The 21,254-nt window shown below is 38.0% G+C and overlaps 45 non-coding genes across 45 annotated transcripts; all 45 read right to left on the reverse strand.

Annotated features, from left to right (window-relative positions):
* Positions 1–2,517: 2,517 nt before the first annotated feature.
* On the reverse strand, positions 2,518–2,601 carry Trnal-cag (transfer RNA leucine (anticodon CAG)). The gene has a single exon. It is a non-coding gene; the product is annotated as a tRNA-Leu (tRNA).
* A 316-nt stretch (positions 2,602–2,917) lies between these two features.
* Positions 2,918–3,001, reverse strand: Trnal-cag (transfer RNA leucine (anticodon CAG)). Its single transcript has one exon. It is a non-coding gene; the product is annotated as a tRNA-Leu (tRNA).
* Positions 3,002–3,318: 317 nt separating this feature from the next.
* On the reverse strand, positions 3,319–3,402 carry Trnal-cag (transfer RNA leucine (anticodon CAG)). The gene has a single exon. It is a non-coding gene; the product is annotated as a tRNA-Leu (tRNA).
* Positions 3,403–3,718: 316 nt separating this feature from the next.
* Positions 3,719–3,802, reverse strand: Trnal-cag (transfer RNA leucine (anticodon CAG)). The gene has a single exon. It is a non-coding gene; the product is annotated as a tRNA-Leu (tRNA).
* A 317-nt stretch (positions 3,803–4,119) lies between these two features.
* Trnal-cag (transfer RNA leucine (anticodon CAG)) lies at positions 4,120–4,203 on the reverse strand. The gene has a single exon. It is a non-coding gene; the product is annotated as a tRNA-Leu (tRNA).
* Positions 4,204–4,520: 317 nt separating this feature from the next.
* Trnal-cag (transfer RNA leucine (anticodon CAG)) lies at positions 4,521–4,604 on the reverse strand. The gene has a single exon. It is a non-coding gene; the product is annotated as a tRNA-Leu (tRNA).
* Positions 4,605–4,920: 316 nt separating this feature from the next.
* On the reverse strand, positions 4,921–5,004 carry Trnal-cag (transfer RNA leucine (anticodon CAG)). The gene has a single exon. It is a non-coding gene; the product is annotated as a tRNA-Leu (tRNA).
* A 317-nt stretch (positions 5,005–5,321) lies between these two features.
* Trnal-cag (transfer RNA leucine (anticodon CAG)) lies at positions 5,322–5,405 on the reverse strand. The gene has a single exon. It is a non-coding gene; the product is annotated as a tRNA-Leu (tRNA).
* A 317-nt stretch (positions 5,406–5,722) lies between these two features.
* On the reverse strand, positions 5,723–5,806 carry Trnal-cag (transfer RNA leucine (anticodon CAG)). The gene has a single exon. It is a non-coding gene; the product is annotated as a tRNA-Leu (tRNA).
* A 316-nt stretch (positions 5,807–6,122) lies between these two features.
* On the reverse strand, positions 6,123–6,206 carry Trnal-cag (transfer RNA leucine (anticodon CAG)). The gene has a single exon. It is a non-coding gene; the product is annotated as a tRNA-Leu (tRNA).
* A 317-nt stretch (positions 6,207–6,523) lies between these two features.
* Trnal-cag (transfer RNA leucine (anticodon CAG)) lies at positions 6,524–6,607 on the reverse strand. Its single transcript has one exon. It is a non-coding gene; the product is annotated as a tRNA-Leu (tRNA).
* A 317-nt stretch (positions 6,608–6,924) lies between these two features.
* Trnal-gag (transfer RNA leucine (anticodon GAG)) lies at positions 6,925–7,008 on the reverse strand. The gene has a single exon. It is a non-coding gene; the product is annotated as a tRNA-Leu (tRNA).
* Positions 7,009–7,488: 480 nt separating this feature from the next.
* Positions 7,489–7,572, reverse strand: Trnal-cag (transfer RNA leucine (anticodon CAG)). The gene has a single exon. It is a non-coding gene; the product is annotated as a tRNA-Leu (tRNA).
* Positions 7,573–7,889: 317 nt separating this feature from the next.
* On the reverse strand, positions 7,890–7,973 carry Trnal-cag (transfer RNA leucine (anticodon CAG)). Its single transcript has one exon. It is a non-coding gene; the product is annotated as a tRNA-Leu (tRNA).
* A 480-nt stretch (positions 7,974–8,453) lies between these two features.
* Positions 8,454–8,537, reverse strand: Trnal-cag (transfer RNA leucine (anticodon CAG)). Its single transcript has one exon. It is a non-coding gene; the product is annotated as a tRNA-Leu (tRNA).
* A 317-nt stretch (positions 8,538–8,854) lies between these two features.
* Trnal-cag (transfer RNA leucine (anticodon CAG)) lies at positions 8,855–8,938 on the reverse strand. Its single transcript has one exon. It is a non-coding gene; the product is annotated as a tRNA-Leu (tRNA).
* Positions 8,939–9,255: 317 nt separating this feature from the next.
* Trnal-cag (transfer RNA leucine (anticodon CAG)) lies at positions 9,256–9,339 on the reverse strand. Its single transcript has one exon. It is a non-coding gene; the product is annotated as a tRNA-Leu (tRNA).
* A 317-nt stretch (positions 9,340–9,656) lies between these two features.
* On the reverse strand, positions 9,657–9,740 carry Trnal-cag (transfer RNA leucine (anticodon CAG)). Its single transcript has one exon. It is a non-coding gene; the product is annotated as a tRNA-Leu (tRNA).
* Positions 9,741–10,220: 480 nt separating this feature from the next.
* On the reverse strand, positions 10,221–10,304 carry Trnal-cag (transfer RNA leucine (anticodon CAG)). Its single transcript has one exon. It is a non-coding gene; the product is annotated as a tRNA-Leu (tRNA).
* A 317-nt stretch (positions 10,305–10,621) lies between these two features.
* Positions 10,622–10,705, reverse strand: Trnal-cag (transfer RNA leucine (anticodon CAG)). Its single transcript has one exon. It is a non-coding gene; the product is annotated as a tRNA-Leu (tRNA).
* A 480-nt stretch (positions 10,706–11,185) lies between these two features.
* Trnal-cag (transfer RNA leucine (anticodon CAG)) lies at positions 11,186–11,269 on the reverse strand. The gene has a single exon. It is a non-coding gene; the product is annotated as a tRNA-Leu (tRNA).
* Positions 11,270–11,586: 317 nt separating this feature from the next.
* On the reverse strand, positions 11,587–11,670 carry Trnal-cag (transfer RNA leucine (anticodon CAG)). Its single transcript has one exon. It is a non-coding gene; the product is annotated as a tRNA-Leu (tRNA).
* Positions 11,671–11,987: 317 nt separating this feature from the next.
* On the reverse strand, positions 11,988–12,071 carry Trnal-cag (transfer RNA leucine (anticodon CAG)). Its single transcript has one exon. It is a non-coding gene; the product is annotated as a tRNA-Leu (tRNA).
* Positions 12,072–12,388: 317 nt separating this feature from the next.
* On the reverse strand, positions 12,389–12,472 carry Trnal-cag (transfer RNA leucine (anticodon CAG)). Its single transcript has one exon. It is a non-coding gene; the product is annotated as a tRNA-Leu (tRNA).
* Positions 12,473–12,952: 480 nt separating this feature from the next.
* Positions 12,953–13,036, reverse strand: Trnal-cag (transfer RNA leucine (anticodon CAG)). Its single transcript has one exon. It is a non-coding gene; the product is annotated as a tRNA-Leu (tRNA).
* A 317-nt stretch (positions 13,037–13,353) lies between these two features.
* Positions 13,354–13,437, reverse strand: Trnal-cag (transfer RNA leucine (anticodon CAG)). The gene has a single exon. It is a non-coding gene; the product is annotated as a tRNA-Leu (tRNA).
* A 317-nt stretch (positions 13,438–13,754) lies between these two features.
* Trnal-cag (transfer RNA leucine (anticodon CAG)) lies at positions 13,755–13,838 on the reverse strand. Its single transcript has one exon. It is a non-coding gene; the product is annotated as a tRNA-Leu (tRNA).
* Positions 13,839–14,155: 317 nt separating this feature from the next.
* Trnal-cag (transfer RNA leucine (anticodon CAG)) lies at positions 14,156–14,239 on the reverse strand. Its single transcript has one exon. It is a non-coding gene; the product is annotated as a tRNA-Leu (tRNA).
* Positions 14,240–14,556: 317 nt separating this feature from the next.
* Positions 14,557–14,640, reverse strand: Trnal-cag (transfer RNA leucine (anticodon CAG)). Its single transcript has one exon. It is a non-coding gene; the product is annotated as a tRNA-Leu (tRNA).
* Positions 14,641–14,957: 317 nt separating this feature from the next.
* Positions 14,958–15,041, reverse strand: Trnal-cag (transfer RNA leucine (anticodon CAG)). The gene has a single exon. It is a non-coding gene; the product is annotated as a tRNA-Leu (tRNA).
* A 317-nt stretch (positions 15,042–15,358) lies between these two features.
* Positions 15,359–15,442, reverse strand: Trnal-cag (transfer RNA leucine (anticodon CAG)). The gene has a single exon. It is a non-coding gene; the product is annotated as a tRNA-Leu (tRNA).
* A 317-nt stretch (positions 15,443–15,759) lies between these two features.
* Trnal-cag (transfer RNA leucine (anticodon CAG)) lies at positions 15,760–15,843 on the reverse strand. Its single transcript has one exon. It is a non-coding gene; the product is annotated as a tRNA-Leu (tRNA).
* A 317-nt stretch (positions 15,844–16,160) lies between these two features.
* Trnal-cag (transfer RNA leucine (anticodon CAG)) lies at positions 16,161–16,244 on the reverse strand. The gene has a single exon. It is a non-coding gene; the product is annotated as a tRNA-Leu (tRNA).
* A 317-nt stretch (positions 16,245–16,561) lies between these two features.
* Trnal-cag (transfer RNA leucine (anticodon CAG)) lies at positions 16,562–16,645 on the reverse strand. Its single transcript has one exon. It is a non-coding gene; the product is annotated as a tRNA-Leu (tRNA).
* A 320-nt stretch (positions 16,646–16,965) lies between these two features.
* Positions 16,966–17,049, reverse strand: Trnal-cag (transfer RNA leucine (anticodon CAG)). Its single transcript has one exon. It is a non-coding gene; the product is annotated as a tRNA-Leu (tRNA).
* A 320-nt stretch (positions 17,050–17,369) lies between these two features.
* Positions 17,370–17,453, reverse strand: Trnal-cag (transfer RNA leucine (anticodon CAG)). Its single transcript has one exon. It is a non-coding gene; the product is annotated as a tRNA-Leu (tRNA).
* Positions 17,454–17,770: 317 nt separating this feature from the next.
* Trnal-cag (transfer RNA leucine (anticodon CAG)) lies at positions 17,771–17,854 on the reverse strand. The gene has a single exon. It is a non-coding gene; the product is annotated as a tRNA-Leu (tRNA).
* Positions 17,855–18,171: 317 nt separating this feature from the next.
* Trnal-cag (transfer RNA leucine (anticodon CAG)) lies at positions 18,172–18,255 on the reverse strand. The gene has a single exon. It is a non-coding gene; the product is annotated as a tRNA-Leu (tRNA).
* Positions 18,256–18,572: 317 nt separating this feature from the next.
* Trnal-cag (transfer RNA leucine (anticodon CAG)) lies at positions 18,573–18,656 on the reverse strand. The gene has a single exon. It is a non-coding gene; the product is annotated as a tRNA-Leu (tRNA).
* A 317-nt stretch (positions 18,657–18,973) lies between these two features.
* On the reverse strand, positions 18,974–19,057 carry Trnal-cag (transfer RNA leucine (anticodon CAG)). Its single transcript has one exon. It is a non-coding gene; the product is annotated as a tRNA-Leu (tRNA).
* Positions 19,058–19,377: 320 nt separating this feature from the next.
* Positions 19,378–19,461, reverse strand: Trnal-cag (transfer RNA leucine (anticodon CAG)). Its single transcript has one exon. It is a non-coding gene; the product is annotated as a tRNA-Leu (tRNA).
* A 320-nt stretch (positions 19,462–19,781) lies between these two features.
* On the reverse strand, positions 19,782–19,865 carry Trnal-cag (transfer RNA leucine (anticodon CAG)). Its single transcript has one exon. It is a non-coding gene; the product is annotated as a tRNA-Leu (tRNA).
* A 320-nt stretch (positions 19,866–20,185) lies between these two features.
* Trnal-cag (transfer RNA leucine (anticodon CAG)) lies at positions 20,186–20,269 on the reverse strand. Its single transcript has one exon. It is a non-coding gene; the product is annotated as a tRNA-Leu (tRNA).
* Positions 20,270–20,586: 317 nt separating this feature from the next.
* On the reverse strand, positions 20,587–20,670 carry Trnal-cag (transfer RNA leucine (anticodon CAG)). The gene has a single exon. It is a non-coding gene; the product is annotated as a tRNA-Leu (tRNA).
* Positions 20,671–20,987: 317 nt separating this feature from the next.
* Trnal-cag (transfer RNA leucine (anticodon CAG)) lies at positions 20,988–21,071 on the reverse strand. The gene has a single exon. It is a non-coding gene; the product is annotated as a tRNA-Leu (tRNA).
* Positions 21,072–21,254: the final 183 nt, after the last annotated feature.

The following is a 21,254-nucleotide window of genomic DNA, read 5'->3' on the forward strand; positions in this document are numbered from 1 at the left end:
ATCTTGAGCTTCATTCAAAGAAATTGTTAAATTATTATATTTCAATTGAATGTTTCATTTCTTAAAAATTATTGCGTTCGCATATATAGATATAAATCTGTATTTTTTTTTTACATTAAACTTGTGTTGTTTTGTTTCATTCCCGAATATCTGAATGTATGTTGTCCTGTACTAAAAATCTTCTCCTTCTGCGGCTCCGTGCATTTGTTAGTTCCTAATATTTGATTGAGTCGTAACCCTGACGGGATAGCAGCATACATAGGTATACACGGTTTATCATAATATCTTTGATGGTTAAGTATTGACATGAGTGTTGCACATACAGTTCAGTGGCAAACATTCGAACAAATACCAGGACAACTTAACAAGTGGTTAGTGTTGAATATACAATGGATGTAGGCGCGGATCCAGCCATTTAAAAAAAATGGGGGGGGGGGGGGAGGGTCCCAACCCAGAGTAAAAGAGGGGGCAACTATATGCTCCCATTCAAATGCATTGATCGGCCAAAAAAAGGGGGGTCCAACCGCCGGACCCCCGCCCCCATCACTTGGATTGCCCGAATTTGAGGATTCTTTAAGACATGTTAGTTGCCCATTATTAGTATATAAAAAAGGAGATGTGGTATGATTGCCAATAAGACAACTAGTAGTTGATTACTAAATATGAATAAGTACATAGATGTGCATTACAACTTGTCTTTGCAGTGTGGGAAGACCATCTAGATTTGAGATGGTCAATTCAAGATATACTAAATAGCTGCACTAATACTGCACGATATGGCTGTCTTAACTTTCTTACATTAATGAAAAACAATCAGATTTCAAATCAGTAGATTTAAAAAAAATATGTTGTTGATACATAAATTTCCGTATTAAGGTTGTAAAATAATAATAAGGTCATAAACTTTGTTTTTTACGGTATTCATCATTCAAAGTGGTGTTGTACGCGATTAAATTACAACACAATATCGAAATATGCGTCAAATTGTCGCGATTTAGACCGTTTGTAATCCCTCAGAGAAAACAAAAATGTGGGATATTCTCACAAGGCGTATATAAAATTGCCTTCGATTAAATCATATCTCTAGATATTGTAAAATCTGAAAAATTGAAAGGTAGCTCGTATATTCAACAATTGTATAACGTTTCGAGTAACCAATACAAGAAAAACCATAAGGTATTTGAAAGTATTACAGAGCACATAGAGCACACAGACATACCGCAAACATTCATAAAGTATGTTTACAAGGTCAGTCTAACAATATCGAAGATCACAGCGTCCAGATATTCTAACTTGGTCCAGACATAAACTGTGTTATGCTCAATCCAGATTTATGTTCGTACCCAGCCACTTTATTTTTATCTAGGCTTTAAGAGTTGAAATATAATAAATGATAAAAAAAAACACATTTAAATCTGAAAACTTGAAATATGCTTACATGCATACACCGTAAACAAGTTGCCCCTATTTATTATCAGCACTAACATTTAGGAAAATTAACTTGAATTCACATTTTTTTAATTTTTTTTATCAAACATGACGCCATTTATCATAAATGTAGGAACGAATATTTTCTTTCTCATACTACCCATTAACTTGAATGAAATTTATTAGTTTATGACTGTATCGTGGGCGATTGTTAAATGCTTCAAGTGTATTATATTTGATTTCTCACGACATGCTGATCTAACAGTTTTGACATATTTACAAAGAAGGCAATACTAATGAAAGATAAATATTGATTCGATATTAAGGCCTTTTCGTTAAGATGTGAATTTTATTTCAATAAATTTTACTCAAAGATTCTTCAATTATCTTGCTTCATCATGACAATAGAAACACGTCTGTTACTCGAAAAATAGTACCTACGAGTTGTTTCCAGTTTTTGGAGAAATAAATAATTTGTTTTTGACCCTGAGAAAAAAAGATTGTTTGTTTCACCCTCAGCTGCCACTATTTGTAATGCTAAAATTGAAAGAAAAAAATTGTTTTAGATTTGTCGCCAAAAAAATAGATTGTCATTCGCCGAAGCCGAAAATAAAAGTTTGTCCAGAAAAAAAATCCATAGCCCCCCCCCCCCCCCCCCCCTCGAAAATCAAATGGTTGCTGCCTTACTTACTGAGAGTACTCTTCGATCACAAGATTTCAAGTAATTTTCTTTAAAAATATTAAGTTGTTTTTTAATCTCGGCCATCCTGACAAGACATCGTAAGTGTCACTAATTTGTCCCTTTATATCTCAGCATCCCCCCAAAAATCTTTAAAGTCAAGCATAGGCAAGTGTTGGGTCAGATGAAGCTTTTATAGATAGAATTGTAGTAAAGGCTTTAATAATTACAATTCTTGTTTGTCAATTATGAGAATATCCTTGTTCAGAAACGAGTTTCAAGGAGTTTTATTTCCTTAAAAACAGCTTTGGCGCATTTACAAATTTGCGCTATTGTGTACAAGCTATTTTGCAATGGTTAAACTGTCCGATGTCTATAACATGTATAGGTGCCATTAAAAATATACCATTTGTCAGAAGTGGGATTCGAACCCACGCCTGGAGAACCAGACTGCGACCTGAACGCAGCGCCTTAGACCACTCGGCCATCCTGACAAGACATCGTAAGTGTCACTAATTTGTCCCTTTATATCTCAGCATCCCCCAACAATCTTTAAAGTCAAGCATAGGCAAGTGTTGGGTCAGATGAAGCTTTTATAGATAGAATTGTAGTAATGGCTTTAATAATTACAATTCTTGTTTGTCAATTATGAGAATATCCTTGTTCAGAAGCGAGTTTCAAGGAGTTTTATTTCCTTAAAAACAGCTTTGGCGCATTTACAAATTTGCGCTATTGTGTACAAGCTATTTTGCAATGGTTAAACTGTCCGATGTCTATAACATGTATAGGTGCCATTAAAAATATACCATTTGTCAGAAGTGGGATTCGAACCCACGCCTGGAGAACCAGACTGCGACCTGAACGCAGCGCCTTAGACCACTCGGCCATCCTGACAAGACATCGTAAGTGTCACTAATTTGTCCCTTTATATCTCAGCATCCCCCCAAAAATCTTTAAAGTCAAGCATAGGCAAGTGTTGGGTCAGATGAAGCTTTTATAGATAGAATTGTAGTAAAGGCTTTAATAATTACAATTCTTGTTTGTCAATTATGAGAATATCCTTGTTCAGAAACGAGTTTCAAGGAGTTTTATTTCCTTAAAAACAGCTTTGGCGCATTTACAAATTTGCGCTATTGTGTACAAGCTATTTTGCAATGGTTAAACTGTCCGATGTCTATAACATGTATAGGTGCCATTAAAAATATACCATTTGTCAGAAGTGGGATTCGAACCCACGCCTGGAGAACCAGACTGCGACCTGAACGCAGCGCCTTAGACCACTCGGCCATCCTGACAAGACATCGTAAGTGTCACTAATTTGTCCCTTTATATCTCAGCATCCCCCAACAATCTTTAAAGTCAAGCATAGGCAAGTGTTGGGTCAGATGAAGCTTTTATAGATAGAATTGTAGTAATGGCTTTAATAATTACAATTCTTGTTTGTCAATTATGAGAATATCCTTGTTCAGAAGCGAGTTTCAAGGAGTTTTATTTCCTTAAAAACAGCTTTGGCGCATTTACAAATTTGCGCTATTGTGTACAAGCTATTTTGCAATGGTTAAACTGTCCGATGTCTATAACATGTATAGGTGCCATTAAAAATATACCATTTGTCAGAAGTGGGATTCGAACCCACGCCTGGAGAACCAGACTGCGACCTGAACGCAGCGCCTTAGACCACTCGGCCATCCTGACAAGACATCGTAAGTATCACTAATTTGTCCCTTTATATCTCAGCATCCCCCAAACAATCTTTAAAGTCAAGCATAGGCAAGTGTTGGGTCAGATGAAGCTTTTAAAGATAGAATTGTAGTAATGGCTTTAATAATTACAATTCTTGTTTGTCAATTATGAGAATATCCTTGTTCAGAAACGAGTTTCAAGGAGTTTTATTTCCTTAAAAACAGCTTTGGCGCATTTACAAATTTGCGCTATTGTGTACACGCTATTTTGCAATGGTTAAACTGTCCGATGTCTATAACATGTATAGGTGCCATTAAAAATATATCATTTGTCAGAAGTGGGATTCGAACCCACGCCTGGAGAACCAGACTGCGACCTGAACGCAGCGCCTTAGACCACTCGGCCATCCTGACAAGACATCGTAAGTGTGACTAATTTGTCCCTTTATATCTCAGCATCCCCCAAACAATCTTAAAAGTCAAGCATAGGCAAGTGTTGGGTCAGATGAAGCTTTTAAAGATAGAATTGTAGTAATGGCTTTAATAATTACAATTCTTGTTTGTCAATTATGAGAATATCCTTGTTCAGAAACGAGTTTCAAGGAGTTTTATTTCCTTAAAAACAGCTTTGGCGCATTTACAAATTTGCGCTATTGTGTACAAGCTATTTTGCAATGGTTAAACTGTCCGATGTCTATAACATGTATAGGTGCCATTAAAAATATACCATTTGTCAGAAGTGGGATTCGAACCCACGCCTGGAGAACCAGACTGCGACCTGAACGCAGCGCCTTAGACCACTCGGCCATCCTGACAAGACATCGTAAGTGTCACTAATTTGTCCCTTTATATCTCAGCATCCCCCAACAATCTTTAAAGTCAAGCATAGGCAAGTGTTGGGTCAGATGAAGCTTTTATAGATAGAATTGTAGTAATGGCTTTAATAATTACAATTCTTGTTTGTCAATTATGAGAATATCCTTGTTCAGAAGCGAGTTTCAAGGAGTTTTATTTCCTTAAAAACAGCTTTGGCGCATTTACAAATTTGCGCTATTGTGTACAAGCTATTTTGCAATGGTTAAACTGTCCGATGTCTATAACATGTATAGGTGCCATTAAAAATATACCATTTGTCAGAAGTGGGATTCGAACCCACGCCTGGAGAACCAGACTGCGACCTGAACGCAGCGCCTTAGACCACTCGGCCATCCTGACAAGACATCGTAAGTATCACTAATTTGTCCCTTTATATCTCAGCATCCCCCAAACAATCTTTAAAGTCAAGCATAGGCAAGTGTTGGGTCAGATGAAGCTTTTAAAGATAGAATTGTAGTAATGGCTTTAATAATTACAATTCTTGTTTGTCAATTATGAGAATATCCTTGTTCAGAAACGAGTTTCAAGGAGTTTTATTTCCTTAAAAACAGCTTTGGCGCATTTACAAATTTGCGCTATTGTGTACACGCTATTTTGCAATGGTTAAACTGTCCGATGTCTATAACATGTATAGGTGCCATTAAAAATATATCATTTGTCAGAAGTGGGATTCGAACCCACGCCTGGAGAACCAGACTGCGACCTGAACGCAGCGCCTTAGACCACTCGGCCATCCTGACAAGACATCGTAAGTGTCACTAATTTGTCCCTTTATATCTCAGCATCCCCCCAACAATCTTAAAAGTCAAGCATAGGCAAGTGTTGGGTCAGATGAAGCTTTTAAAGATAGAATTGTAGTAATGGCTTTAATAATTACAATTCTTGTTTGTCAATTATGAGAATATCCTTGTTCAGAAACGAGTTTCAAGGAGTTTTATTTCCTTAAAAACAGCTTTGGCGCATTTACAAATTTGCGCTATTGTGTACAAGCTATTTTGCAATGGTTAAACTGTCCGATGTCTATAACATGTATAGGTGCCATTAAAAATATACCATTTGTCAGAAGTGGGATTCGAACCCACGCCTGGAGAACCACACTGCGACCTGAACGCAGCGCCTTAGACCACTCGGCCATCCTGACAAGACATCGTAAGTGTCACTAATTTGTCCCTTTATATCTCAGCATCCCCCAACAATCTTTAAAGTCAAGCATAGGCAAGTGTTGGGTCAGATGAAGCTTTTATAGATAGAATTGTAGTAATGGCTTTAATAATTACAATTCTTGTTTGTCAATTATGAGAATATCCTTGTTCAGAAGCGAGTTTCAAGGAGTTTTATTTCCTTAAAAACAGCTTTGGCGCATTTACAAATTTGCGCTATTGTGTACAAGCTATTTTGCAATGGTTAAACTGTCCGATGTCTATAACATGTATAGGTGCCATTAAAAATATACCATTTGTCAGAAGTGGGATTCGAACCCACGCCTGGAGAACCAGACTGCGACCTGAACGCAGCGCCTTAGACCACTCGGCCATCCTGACAAGACATCGTAAGTATCACTAATTTGTCCCTTTATATCTCAGCATCCCCCAAACAATCTTTAAAGTCAAGCATAGGCAAGTGTTGGGTCAGATGAAGCTTTTAAAGATAGAATTGTAGTAATGGCTTTAATAATTACAATTCTTGTTTGTCAATTATGAGAATATCCTTGTTCAGAAACGAGTTTCAAGGAGTTTTATTTCCTTAAAAACAGCTTTGGCGCATTTACAAATTTGCGCTATTGTGTACACGCTATTTTGCAATGGTTAAACTGTCCGATGTCTATAACATGTATAGGTGCCATTAAAAATATATCATTTGTCAGAAGTGGGATTCGAACCCACGCCTGGAGAACCAGACTGCGACCTGAACGCAGCGCCTTAGACCACTCGGCCATCCTGACAAGACATCGTAAGTGTGACTAATTTGTCCCTTTATATCTCAGCATCCCCCAAACAATCTTTAAAGTCAAGCATAGGCAAGTGTTGGGTCAGATGAAGCTTTTAAAGATAGAATTGTAGTAATGGCTTTAATAATTACAATTCTTGTTTGTCAATTATGAGAATATCCTTGTTCAGAAACGAGTTTCAAGGAGTTTTATTTCCTTAAAAACAGCTTTGGCGCATTTACAAATTTGCGCTATTGTGTACAAGCTATTTTGCAATGGTTAAACTGTCCGATGTCTATAACATGTATAGGTGCCATTAAAAATATACCATTTGTCAGAAGTGGGATTCGAACCCACGCCTGGAGAACCAGACTGCGACCTCAACGCAGCGCCTTAGACCACTCGGCCATCCTGACAAGACATCGTAAGTGTCACTAATTTGTCCCTTTATATCTCAGCATCCCCCAAACAATCTTTAAAGTCAAGCATAGGCAAGTGTTGGGTCAGATGAAGCTTTTAAAGATAGAATTGTAGTAATGGCTTTAATAATTACAATTCTTGTTTGTCAATTAATGAGAATATCCTTGTTCAGAAACGAGTTTCAAGGAGTTTATATCTCAGCATCCCCCAAACAATCTTTAAAGTCAAGCATAGGCAAGTGTTGGGTCAGATGAAGCTTTTAAAGATAGAATTGTAGTAATGGCTTTAATAATTACAATTCTTGTTTGTCAATTATGAGAATATCCTTGTTCAGAAACGAGTTTCAAGGAGTTTTATTTCCTTAAAAACAGCTTTGGCGCATTTACAAATTTGCGCTATTGTGTACAAGCTATTTTGCAATGGTTAAACTGTCCGATGTCTATAACATGTATAGGTGCCATTAAAAATATACCATTTGTCAGAAGTGGGATTCGAACCCACGCCTGGAGAACCAGACTGCGACCTGAACGCAGCGCCTTAGACCACTCGGCCATCCTGACAAGACATCGTAAGTGTCACTAATTTGTCCCTTTATATCTCAGCATCCCCCAAACAATCTTTAAAGTCAAGCATAGGCAAGTGTTGGGTCAGATGAAGCTTTTAAAGATAGAATTGTAGTAATGGCTTTAATAATTACAATTCTTGTTTGTCAATTATGAGAATATCCTTGTTCAGAAACGAGTTTCAAGGAGTTTTATTTCCTTAAAAACAGCTTTGGCGCATTTACAAATTTGCGCTATTGTGTACAAGCTATTTTGCAATGGTTAAACTGTCCGATGTCTATAACATGTATAGGTGCCATTAAAAATATACCATTTGTCAGAAGTGGGATTCGAACCCACGCCTGGAGAACCAGACTGCGACCTGAACGCAGCGCCTTAGACCACTCGGCCATCCTGACAAGACATCGTAAGTGTCACTAATTTGTCCCTTTATATCTCAGCATCCCCCAAACAATCTTTAAAGTCAAGCATAGGCAAGTGTTGGGTCAGATGAAGCTTTTAAAGATAGAATTGTAGTAATGGCTTTAATAATTACAATTCTTGTTTGTCAATTAATGAGAATATCCTTGTTCAGAAACGAGTTTCAAGGAGTTTATATCTCAGCATCCCCCAAACAATCTTTAAAGTCAAGCATAGGCAAGTGTTGGGTCAGATGAAGCTTTTAAAGATAGAATTGTAGTAATGGCTTTAATAATTACAATTCTTGTTTGTCAATTATGAGAATATCCTTGTTCAGAAACGAGTTTCAAGGAGTTTTATTTCCTTAAAAACAGCTTTGGCGCATTTACAAATTTGCGCTATTGTGTACAAGCTATTTTGCAATGGTTAAACTGTCCGATGTCTATAACATGTATAGGTGCCATTAAAAATATACCATTTGTCAGAAGTGGGATTCGAACCCACGCCTGGAGAACCAGACTGCGACCTGAACGCAGCGCCTTAGACCACTCGGCCATCCTGACAAGACATCGTAAGTGTCACTAATTTGTCCCTTTATATCTCAGCATCCCCCAAACAATCTTTAAAGTCAAGCATAGGCAAGTGTTGGGTCAGATGAAGCTTTTAAAGATAGAATTGTAGTAATGGCTTTAATAATTACAATTCTTGTTTGTCAATTATGAGAATATCCTTGTTCAGAAACGAGTTTCAAGGAGTTTTATTTCCTTAAAAACAGCTTTGGCGCATTTACAAATTTGCGCTATTGTGTACAAGCTATTTTGCAATGGTTAAACTGTCCGATGTCTATAACATGTATAGGTGCCATTAAAAATATACCATTTGTCAGAAGTGGGATTCGAACCCACGCCTGGAGAACCAGACTGCGACCTGAACGCAGCGCCTTAGACCACTCGGCCATCCTGACAAGACATCGTAAGTATCACTAATTTGTCCCTTTATATCTCAGCATCCCCCAAACAATCTTTAAAGTCAAGCATAGGCAAGTGTTGGGTCAGATGAAGCTTTTAAAGATAGAATTGTAGTAATGGCTTTAATAATTACAATTCTTGTTTGTCAATTATGAGAATATCCTTGTTCAGAAACGAGTTTCAAGGAGTTTTATTTCCTTAAAAACAGCTTTGGCGCATTTACAAATTTGCGCTATTGTGTACAAGCTATTTTGCAATGGTTAAACTGTCCGATGTCTATAACATGTATAGGTGCCATTAAAAATATACCATTTGTCAGAAGTGGGATTCGAACCCACGCCTGGAGAACCAGACTGCGACCTGAACGCAGCGCCTTAGACCACTCGGCCATCCTGACAAGACATCGTAAGTGTCACTAATTTGTCCCTTTATATCTCAGCATCCCCCAAACAATCTTTAAAGTCAAGCATAGGCAAGTGTTGGGTCAGATGAAGCTTTTAAAGATAGAATTGTAGTAATGGCTTTAATAATTACAATTCTTGTTTGTCAATTATGAGAATATCCTTGTTCAGAAACGAGTTTCAAGGAGTTTTATTTCCTTAAAAACAGCTTTGGCGCATTTACAAATTTGCGCTATTGTGTACAAGCTATTTTGCAATGGTTAAACTGTCCGATGTCTATAACATGTATAGGTGCCATTAAAAATATACCATTTGTCAGAAGTGGGATTCGAACCCACGCCTGGAGAACCAGACTGCGACCTGAACGCAGCGCCTTAGACCACTCGGCCATCCTGACAAGACATCGTAAGTGTCACTAATTTGTCCCTTTATATCTCAGCATCCCCCAAACAATCTTTAAAGTCAAGCATAGGCAAGTGTTGGGTCAGATGAAGCTTTTAAAGATAGAATTGTAGTAATGGCTTTAATAATTACAATTCTTGTTTGTCAATTAATGAGAATATCCTTGTTCAGAAACGAGTTTCAAGGAGTTTATATCTCAGCATCCCCCAAACAATCTTTAAAGTCAAGCATAGGCAAGTGTTGGGTCAGATGAAGCTTTTAAAGATAGAATTGTAGTAATGGCTTTAATAATTACAATTCTTGTTTGTCAATTATGAGAATATCCTTGTTCAGAAACGAGTTTCAAGGAGTTTTATTTCCTTAAAAACAGCTTTGGCGCATTTACAAATTTGCGCTATTGTGTACAAGCTATTTTGCAATGGTTAAACTGTCCGATGTCTATAACATGTATAGGTGCCATTAAAAATATACCATTTGTCAGAAGTGGGATTCGAACCCACGCCTGGAGAACCAGACTGCGACCTGAACGCAGCGCCTTAGACCACTCGGCCATCCTGACAAGACATCGTAAGTGTCACTAATTTGTCCCTTTATATCTCAGCATCCCCCAAACAATCTTTAAAGTCAAGCATAGGCAAGTGTTGGGTCAGATGAAGCTTTTAAAGATAGAATTGTAGTAATGGCTTTAATAATTACAATTCTTGTTTGTCAATTATGAGAATATCCTTGTTCAGAAACGAGTTTCAAGGAGTTTTATTTCCTTAAAAACAGCTTTGGCGCATTTACAAATTTGCGCTATTGTGTACAAGCTATTTTGCAATGGTTAAACTGTCCGATGTCTATAACATGTATAGGTGCCATTAAAAATATACCATTTGTCAGAAGTGGGATTCGAACCCACGCCTGGAGAACCAGACTGCGACCTGAACGCAGCGCCTTAGACCACTCGGCCATCCTGACAAGACATCGTAAGTGTCACTAATTTGTCCCTTTATATCTCAGCATCCCCCAAACAATCTTTAAAGTCAAGCATAGGCAAGTGTTGGGTCAGATGAAGCTTTTAAAGATAGAATTGTAGTAATGGCTTTAATAATTACAATTCTTGTTTGTCAATTAATGAGAATATCCTTGTTCAGAAACGAGTTTCAAGGAGTTTATATCTCAGCATCCCCCAAACAATCTTTAAAGTCAAGCATAGGCAAGTGTTGGGTCAGATGAAGCTTTTAAAGATAGAATTGTAGTAATGGCTTTAATAATTACAATTCTTGTTTGTCAATTATGAGAATATCCTTGTTCAGAAACGAGTTTCAAGGAGTTTTATTTCCTTAAAAACAGCTTTGGCGCATTTACAAATTTGCGCTATTGTGTACAAGCTATTTTGCAATGGTTAAACTGTCCGATGTCTATAACATGTATAGGTGCCATTAAAAATATACCATTTGTCAGAAGTGGGATTCGAACCCACGCCTGGAGAACCAGACTGCGACCTGAACGCAGCGCCTTAGACCACTCGGCCATCCTGACAAGACATCGTAAGTGTCACTAATTTGTCCCTTTATATCTCAGCATCCCCCAAACAATCTTTAAAGTCAAGCATAGGCAAGTGTTGGGTCAGATGAAGCTTTTAAAGATAGAATTGTAGTAATGGCTTTAATAATTACAATTCTTGTTTGTCAATTATGAGAATATCCTTGTTCAGAAACGAGTTTCAAGGAGTTTTATTTCCTTAAAAACAGCTTTGGCGCATTTACAAATTTGCGCTATTGTGTACAAGCTATTTTGCAATGGTTAAACTGTCCGATGTCTATAACATGTATAGGTGCCATTAAAAATATACCATTTGTCAGAAGTGGGATTCGAACCCACGCCTGGAGAACCAGACTGCGACCTGAACGCAGCGCCTTAGACCACTCGGCCATCCTGACAAGACATCGTAAGTATCACTAATTTGTCCCTTTATATCTCAGCATCCCCCAAACAATCTTTAAAGTCAAGCATAGGCAAGTGTTGGGTCAGATGAAGCTTTTAAAGATAGAATTGTAGTAATGGCTTTAATAATTACAATTCTTGTTTGTCAATTATGAGAATATCCTTGTTCAGAAACGAGTTTCAAGGAGTTTTATTTCCTTAAAAACAGCTTTGGCGCATTTACAAATTTGCGCTATTGTGTACAAGCTATTTTGCAATGGTTAAACTGTCCGATGTCTATAACATGTATAGGTGCCATTAAAAATATACCATTTGTCAGAAGTGGGATTCGAACCCACGCCTGGAGAACCAGACTGCGACCTGAACGCAGCGCCTTAGACCACTCGGCCATCCTGACAAGACATCGTAAGTGTCACTAATTTGTCCCTTTATATCTCAGCATCCCCCAAACAATCTTTAAAGTCAAGCATAGGCAAGTGTTGGGTCAGATGAAGCTTTTAAAGATAGAATTGTAGTAATGGCTTTAATAATTACAATTCTTGTTTGTCAATTATGAGAATATCCTTGTTCAGAAACGAGTTTCAAGGAGTTTTATTTCCTTAAAAACAGCTTTGGCGCATTTACAAATTTGCGCTATTGTGTACAAGCTATTTTGCAATGGTTAAACTGTCCGATGTCTATAACATGTATAGGTGCCATTAAAAATATACCATTTGTCAGAAGTGGGATTCGAACCCACGCCTGGAGAACCAGACTGCGACCTGAACGCAGCGCCTTAGACCACTCGGCCATCCTGACAAGACATCGTAAGTGTCACTAATTTGTCCCTTTATATCTCAGCATCCCCCAAACAATCTTTAAAGTCAAGCATAGGCAAGTGTTGGGTCAGATGAAGCTTTTAAAGATAGAATTGTAGTAATGGCTTTAATAATTACAATTCTTGTTTGTCAATTAATGAGAATATCCTTGTTCAGAAACGAGTTTCAAGGAGTTTATATCTCAGCATCCCCCAAACAATCTTTAAAGTCAAGCATAGGCAAGTGTTGGGTCAGATGAAGCTTTTAAAGATAGAATTGTAGTAATGGCTTTAATAATTACAATTCTTGTTTGTCAATTATGAGAATATCCTTGTTCAGAAACGAGTTTCAAGGAGTTTTATTTCCTTAAAAACAGCTTTGGCGCATTTACAAATTTGCGCTATTGTGTACAAGCTATTTTGCAATGGTTAAACTGTCCGATGTCTATAACATGTATAGGTGCCATTAAAAATATACCATTTGTCAGAAGTGGGATTCGAACCCACGCCTGGAGAACCAGACTGCGACCTGAACGCAGCGCCTTAGACCACTCGGCCATCCTGACAAGACATCGTAAGTGTCACTAATTTGTCCCTTTATATCTCAGCATCCCCCAAACAATCTTTAAAGTCAAGCATAGGCAAGTGTTGGGTCAGATGAAGCTTTTAAAGATAGAATTGTAGTAATGGCTTTAATAATTACAATTCTTGTTTGTCAATTATGAGAATATCCTTGTTCAGAAACGAGTTTCAAGGAGTTTTATTTCCTTAAAAACAGCTTTGGCGCATTTACAAATTTGCGCTATTGTGTACAAGCTATTTTGCAATGGTTAAACTGTCCGATGTCTATAACATGTATAGGTGCCATTAAAAATATACCATTTGTCAGAAGTGGGATTCGAACCCACGCCTGGAGAACCAGACTGCGACCTGAACGCAGCGCCTTAGACCACTCGGCCATCCTGACAAGACATCGTAAGTATCACTAATTTGTCCCTTTATATCTCAGCATCCCCCAAACAATCTTTAAAGTCAAGCATAGGCAAGTGTTGGGTCAGATGAAGCTTTTAAAGATAGAATTGTAGTAATGGCTTTAATAATTACAATTCTTGTTTGTCAATTATGAGAATATCCTTGTTCAGAAACGAGTTTCAAGGAGTTTTATTTCCTTAAAAACAGCTTTGGCGCATTTACAAATTTGCGCTATTGTGTACAAGCTATTTTGCAATGGTTAAACTGTCCGATGTCTATAACATGTATAGGTGCCATTAAAAATATACCATTTGTCAGAAGTGGGATTCGAACCCACGCCTGGAGAACCAGACTGCGACCTGAACGCAGCGCCTTAGACCACTCGGCCATCCTGACAAGACATCGTAAGTATCACTAATTTGTCCCTTTATATCTCAGCATCCCCCAAACAATCTTTAAAGTCAAGCATAGGCAAGTGTTGGGTCAGATGAAGCTTTTAAAGATAGAATTGTAGTAATGGCTTTAATAATTACAATTCTTGTTTGTCAATTATGAGAATATCCTTGTTCAGAAACGAGTTTCAAGGACTTTTATTTCCTTAAAAACAGCTTTGGCGCATTTACAAATTTGCGCTATTGTGTACAAGCTATTTTGCAATGGTTAAACTGTCCGATGTCTATAACATGTATAGGTGCCATTAAAAATATACCATTTGTCAGAAGTGGGATTCGAACCCACGCCTGGAGAACCAGACTGCGACCTGAACGCAGCGCCTTAGACCACTCGGCCATCCTGACAAGACATCGTAAGTATCACTAATTTGTCCCTTTATATCTCAGCATCCCCCAAACAATCTTTAAAGTCAAGCATAGGCAAGTGTTGGGTCAGATGAAGCTTTTAAAGATAGAATTGTAGTAATGGCTTTAATAATTACAATTCTTGTTTGTCAATTATGAGAATATCCTTGTTCAGAAACGAGTTTCAAGGAGTTTTATTTCCTTAAAAACAGCTTTGGCGCATTTACAAATTTGCGCTATTGTGTACAAGCTATTTTGCAATGGTTAAACTGTCCGATGTCTATAACATGTATAGGTGCCATTAAAAATATACCATTTGTCAGAAGTGGGATTCGAACCCACGCCTGGAGAACCAGACTGCGACCTGAACGCAGCGCCTTAGACCACTCGGCCATCCTGACAAGACATCGTAAGTATCACTAATTTGTCCCTTTATATCTCAGCATCCCCCAAACAATCTTTAAAGTCAAGCATAGGCAAGTGTTGGGTCAGATGAAGCTTTTAAAGATAGAATTGTAGTAATGGCTTTAATAATTACAATTCTTGTTTGTCAATTATGAGAATATCCTTGTTCAGAAACGAGTTTCAAGGAGTTTTATTTCCTTAAAAACAGCTTTGGCGCATTTACAAATTTGCGCTATTGTGTACAAGCTATTTTGCAATGGTTAAACTGTCCGATGTCTATAACATGTATAGGTGCCATTAAAAATATACCATTTGTCAGAAGTGGGATTCGAACCCACGCCTGGAGAACCAGACTGCGACCTGAACGCAGCGCCTTAGACCACTCGGCCATCCTGACAAGACATCGTAAGTATCACTAATTTGTCCCTTTATATCTCAGCATCCCCCAAACAATCTTTAAAGTCAAGCATAGGCAAGTGTTGGGTCAGATGAAGCTTTTAAAGATAGAATTGTAGTAATGGCTTTAATAATTACAATTCTTGTTTGTCAATTATGAGAATATCCTTGTTCAGAAACGAGTTTCAAGGAGTTTTATTTCCTTAAAAACAGCTTTGGCGCATTTACAAATTTGCGCTATTGTGTACAAGCTATTTTGCAATGGTTAAACTGTCCGATGTCTATAACATGTATAGGTGCCATTAAAAATATACCATTTGTCAGAAGTGGGATTCGAACCCACGCCTGGAGAACCAGACTGCGACCTGAACGCAGCGCCTTAGACCACTCGGCCATCCTGACAAGACAACGTAAGTATCACTAATTTGTCCCTTTATATCTCAGCATCCCCCAAACAATCTTTAAAGTCAAGCATAGGCAAGTGTTGGGTCAGATGAAGCTTTTAAAGATAGAATTGTAGTAATGGCTTTAATAATTACAATTCTTGTTTGTCAATTATGAGAATATCCTTGTTCAGAAACGAGTTTCAAGGAGTTTTATTTCCTTAAAAACAGCTTTGGCGCATTTACAAATTTGCACTATTGTGTACAAGCTATTTTGCAATGGTTAAACTGTCCGATGTCTATAACATGTATAGGTGCCATTAAAAATATACCATTTGTCAGAAGTGGGATTCGAACCCACGCCTGGAGAACCAGACTGCGACCTGAACGCAGCGCCTTAGACCACTCGGCCATCCTGACAAGACATCGTAAGTATCACTAATTTGTCCCTTTATATCTCAGCATCCCCCAAACAATCTTTAAAGTCAAGCATAGGCAAGTGTTGGGTCAGATGAAGCTTTTAAAGATAGAATTGTAGTAATGGCTTTAATAATTACAATTCTTGTTTGTCAATTATGAGAATATCCTTGTTCAGAAACGAGTTTCAAGGAGTTTTATTTCCTTAAAAACAGCTTTGGCGCATTTACAAATTTGCGCTATTGTGTACAAGCTATTTTGCAATGGTTAAACTGTCCGATGTCTATAACATGTATAGGTGCCATTAAAAATATACCATTTGTCAGAAGTGGGATTCGAACCCACGCCTGGAGAACCAGACTGCGACCTGAACGCAGCGCCTTAGACCACTCGGCCATCCTGACAAGACAACGTAAGTATCACTAATTTGTCCCTTTATATCTCAGCATCCCCCAAACAATCTTTAAAGTCAAGCATAGGCAAGTGTTGGGTCAGATGAAGCTTTTAAAGATAGAATTGTAGTAATGGCTTTAATAATTACAATTCTTGTTTGTCAATTATGAGAATATCCTTGTTCAGAAACGAGTTTCAAGGAGTTTTATTTCCTTAAAAACAGCTTTGGCGCATTTACAAATTTGCGCTATTGTGTACAAGCTATTTTGCAATGGTTAAACTGTCCGATGTCTATAACATGTATAGGTGCCATTAAAAATATACCATTTGTCAGAAGTGGGATTCGAACCCACGCCTGGAGAACCAGACTGCGACCTGAACGCAGCGCCTTAGACCACTCGGCCATCCTGACAAGACATCGTAAGTATCACTAATTTGTCCCTTTATATCTCAGCATCCCCCAAACAATCTTTAATAAAGTCAAGCATAGGCAAGTGTTGGGTCAGATGAAGCTTTTAAAGATAGAATTGTAGTAATGGCTTTAATAATTACAATTCTTGTTTGTCAATTATGAGAATATCCTTGTTCAGAAACGAGTTTCAAGGAGTTTTATTTCCTTAAAAACAGCTTTGGCGCATTTACAAATTTGCGCTATTGTGTACAAGCTATTTTGCAATGGTTAAACTGTCCGATGTCTATAACATGTATAGGTGCCATTAAAAATATACCATTTGTCAGAAGTGGGATTCGAACCCACGCCTGGAGAACCAGACTGCGACCTGAACGCAGCGCCTTAGACCACTCGGCCATCCTGACAAGACATCGTAAGTATCACTAATTTGTCCCTTTATATCTCAGCATCCCCCAAACAATCTTTAATAAAGTCAAGCATAGGCAAGTGTTGGGTCAGATGAAGCTTTTAAAGATAGAATTGTAGTAATGGCTTTAATAATTACAATTCTTGTTTGTCAATTATGAGAATATCCTTGTTCAGAAACGAGTTTCAAGGAGTTTTATTTCCTTAAAAACAGCTTTGGCGCATTTACAAATTTGCGCTATTGTGTACAAGCTATTTTGCAATGGTTAAACTGTCCGATGTCTATAACATGTATAGGTGCCATTAAAAATATACCATTTGTCAGAAGTGGGATTCGAACCCACGCCTGGAGAACCAGACTGCGACCTGAACGCAGCGCCTTAGACCACTCGGCCATCCTGACAAGACATCGTAAGTATCACTAATTTGTCCCTTTATATCTCAGCATCCCCCAAACAATCTTTAAAGTCAAGCATAGGCAAGTGTTGGGTCAGATGAAGCTTTTAAAGATAGAATTGTAGTAATGGCTTTAATAATTACAATTCTTGTTTGTCAATTATGAGAATATCCTTGTTCAGAAACGAGTTTCAAGGAGTTTTATTTCCTTAAAAACAGCTTTGGCGCATTTACAAATTTGCGCTATTGTGTACAAGCTATTTTGCAATGGTTAAACTGTCCGATGTCTATAACATGTATAGGTGCCATTAAAAATATACCATTTGTCAGAAGTGGGATTCGAACCCACGCCTGGAGAACCAGACTGCGACCTGAACGCAGCGCCTTAGACCACTCGGCCATCCTGACAAGACAACGTAAGTATCACTAATTTGTCCCTTTATATCTCAGCATCCCCCAAACAATCTTTAAAGTCAAGCATAGGCAAGTGTTGGGTCAGATGAAGCTTTTAAAGGTAGAATTGTAGTAATGGCTTTAATAATTACAATTCTTGTTTGTCAATTATGAGAATATCCTTGTTCAGAAACGAGTTTCAAGGAGTTTTATTTCCTTAAAAACAGCTTTGGCGCATTTACAAATTTGCACTATTGTGTACAAGCTATTTTGCAATGGTTAAACTGTCCGATGTCTATAACATGTATAGGTGCCATTAAAAATATACCATTTGTCAGAAGTGGGATTCGAACCCACGCCTGGAGAACCAGACTGCGACCTGAACGCAGCGCCTTAGACCACTCGGCCATCCTGACAAGACATCGTAAGTATCACTAATTTGTCCCTTTATATCTCAGCATCCCCCAAACAATCTTTAAAGTCAAGCATAGGCAAGTGTTGGGTCAGATGAAGCTTTTAAAGATAGAATTGTAGTAATGGCTTTAATAATTACAATTCTTGTTTGTCAATTATGAGAATATCCTTGTTCAGAAACGAGTTTCAAGGAGTTTTATTTCCTTAAAAACAGCTTTGGCGCATTTACAAATTTGCGCTATTGTGTACAAGCTATTTTGCAATGGTTAAACTGTCCGATGTCTATAACATGTATAGGTGCCATTAAAAATATACCATTTGTCAGAAGTGGGATTCGAACCCACGCCTGGAGAACCAGACTGCGACCTGAACGCAGCGCCTTAGACCACTCGGCCATCCTGACAAGACAACGTAAGTATCACTAATTTGTCCCTTTATATCTCAGCATCCCCCAAACAATCTTTAAAGTCAAGCATAGGCAAGTGTTGGGTCAGATGAAGCTTTTAAAGATAGAATTGTAGTAATGGCTTTAATAATTACAATTCTTGTTTGTCAATTATGAGAATATCCTTGTTCAGAAACGAGTTTCAAGGAGTTTTATTTCCTTAAAAACAGCTTTGGCGCATTTACAAATTTGCGCTATTGTGTACAAGCTATTTTGCAATGGTTAAACTGTCCGATGTCTATAACATGTATAGGTGCCATTAAAAATATACCATTTGTCAGAAGTGGGATTCGAACCCACGCCTGGAGAACCAGACTGCGACCTGAACGCAGCGCCTTAGACCACTCGGCCATCCTGACAAGACATCGTAAGTATCACTAATTTGTCCCTTTATATCTCAGCATCCCCCAAACAATCTTTAATAAAGTCAAGCATAGGCAAGTGTTGGGTCAGATGAAGCTTTTAAAGATAGAATTGTAGTAATGGCTTTAATAATTACAATTCTTGTTTGTCAATTATGAGAATATCCTTGTTCAGAAACGAGTTTCAAGGAGTTTTATTTCCTTAAAAACAGCTTTGGCGCATTTACAAATTTGCGCTATTGTGTACAAGCTATTTTGCAATGGTTAAACTGTCCGATGTCTATAACATGTATAGGTGCCATTAAAAATATACCATTTGTCAGAAGTGGGATTCGAACCCACGCCTGGAGAACCAGACTGCGACCTGAACGCAGCGCCTTAGACCACTCGGCCATCCTGACAAGACATCGTAAGTATCACTAATTTGTCCCTTTATATCTCAGCATCCCCCAAACAATCTTTAATAAAGTCAAGCATAGGCAAGTGTTGGGTCAGATGAAGCTTTTAAAGATAGAATTGTAGTAATGGCTTTAATAATTACAATTCTTGTTTGTCAATTATGAGAATATCCTTGTTCAGAAACGAGTTTCAAGGAGTTTTATTTCCTTAAAAACAGCTTTGGCGCATTTACAAATTTGCGCTATTGTGTACAAGCTATTTTGCAATGGTTAAACTGTCCGATGTCTATAACATGTATAGGTGCCATTAAAAATATACCATTTGTCAGAAGTGGGATTCGAACCCACGCCTGGAGAACCAGACTGCGACCTGAACGCAGCGCCTTAGACCACTCGGCCATCCTGACAAGACATCGTAAGTATCACTAATTTGTCCCTTTATATCTCAGCATCCCCCAAACAATCTTTAATAAAGTCAAGCATAGGCAAGTGTTGGGTCAGATGAAGCTTTTAAAGATAGAATTGTAGTAATGGCTTTAATAATTACAATTCTTGTTTGTCAATTATGAGAATATCCTTGTTCAGAAACGAGTTTCAAGGAGTTTTATTTCCTTAAAAACAGCTTTGGCGCATTTACAAATTTGCGCTATTGTGTACAAGCTATTTTGCAATGGTTAAACTGTCCGATGTCTATAACATGTATAGGTGCCATTAAAAATATACCATTTGTCAGAAGTGGGATTCGAACCCACGCCTGGAGAACCAGACTGCGACCTGAACGCAGCGCCTTAGACCACTCGGCCATCCTGACAAGACATCGTAAGTATCACTAATTTGTCCCTTTATATCTCAGCATCCCCCAAACAATCTTTAAAGTCAAGCATAGGCAAGTGTTGGGTCAGATGAAGCTTTTAAAGATAGAATTGTAGTAATGGCTTTAATAATTACAATTCTTGTTTGTCAATTATGAGAATATCCTTGTTCAGAAACGAGTTTCAAGGAGTTTTATTTCCTTAAAAACAGCTTTGGCGCATTTACAAATTTGCGCTATTGTGTACAAGCTATTTTGCAATGGTTAAACTGTCCGATGTCTATAACATGTATAGGTGCCATTAAAAATATACCATTTGTCAGAAGTGGGATTCGAACCCACGCCTGGAGAACCAGACTGCGACCTGAACGCAGCGCCTTAGACCACTCGGCCATCCTGACAAGACATCGTAAGTATCACTAATTTGTCCCTTTATATCTCAGCATCCCCCAAACAATCTTTAAAGTCAAGCATAGGCAAGTGTTGGGTCAGATGAAGCTTTTAAAGATAGAATTGTAGTAATGGCTTTAATAATTACAATTCTTGTTTGTCAATTATGAGAATATCCTTGTTCAGAAACGAGTTTCAAGGAGTTTTATTTCCTTAAAAACAGCTTTGGCGCATTTACAAATTTGCGCTATTGTGTACAAGCTATTTTGCAATGGTTAAACTGTCCGATGTCTATAACATGTATAGGTGCCATTAAAAATATACCATTTGTCAGAAGTGGGATTCGAACCCACGCCTGGAGAACCAGACTGCGACCTGAACGCAGCGCCTTAGACCACTCGGCCATCCTGACAAGACATCGTAAGTATCACTAATTTGTCCCTTTATATCTCAGCATCCCCCAAACAATCTTTAAAGTCAAGCATAGGCAAGTGTTGGGTCAGATGAAGCTTTTAAAGATAGAATTGTAGTAATGGCTTTAATAATTACAATTCTTGTTTGTCAATTATGAGAATATCCTTGTTCAGAAACGAGT

Source organism: Mytilus trossulus, chromosome 9 (genome assembly GCF_036588685.1).
Source record: "Mytilus trossulus isolate FHL-02 chromosome 9, PNRI_Mtr1.1.1.hap1, whole genome shotgun sequence".
Taxonomy (NCBI): Eukaryota; Metazoa; Mollusca; class Bivalvia; order Mytilida; family Mytilidae; genus Mytilus; species Mytilus trossulus.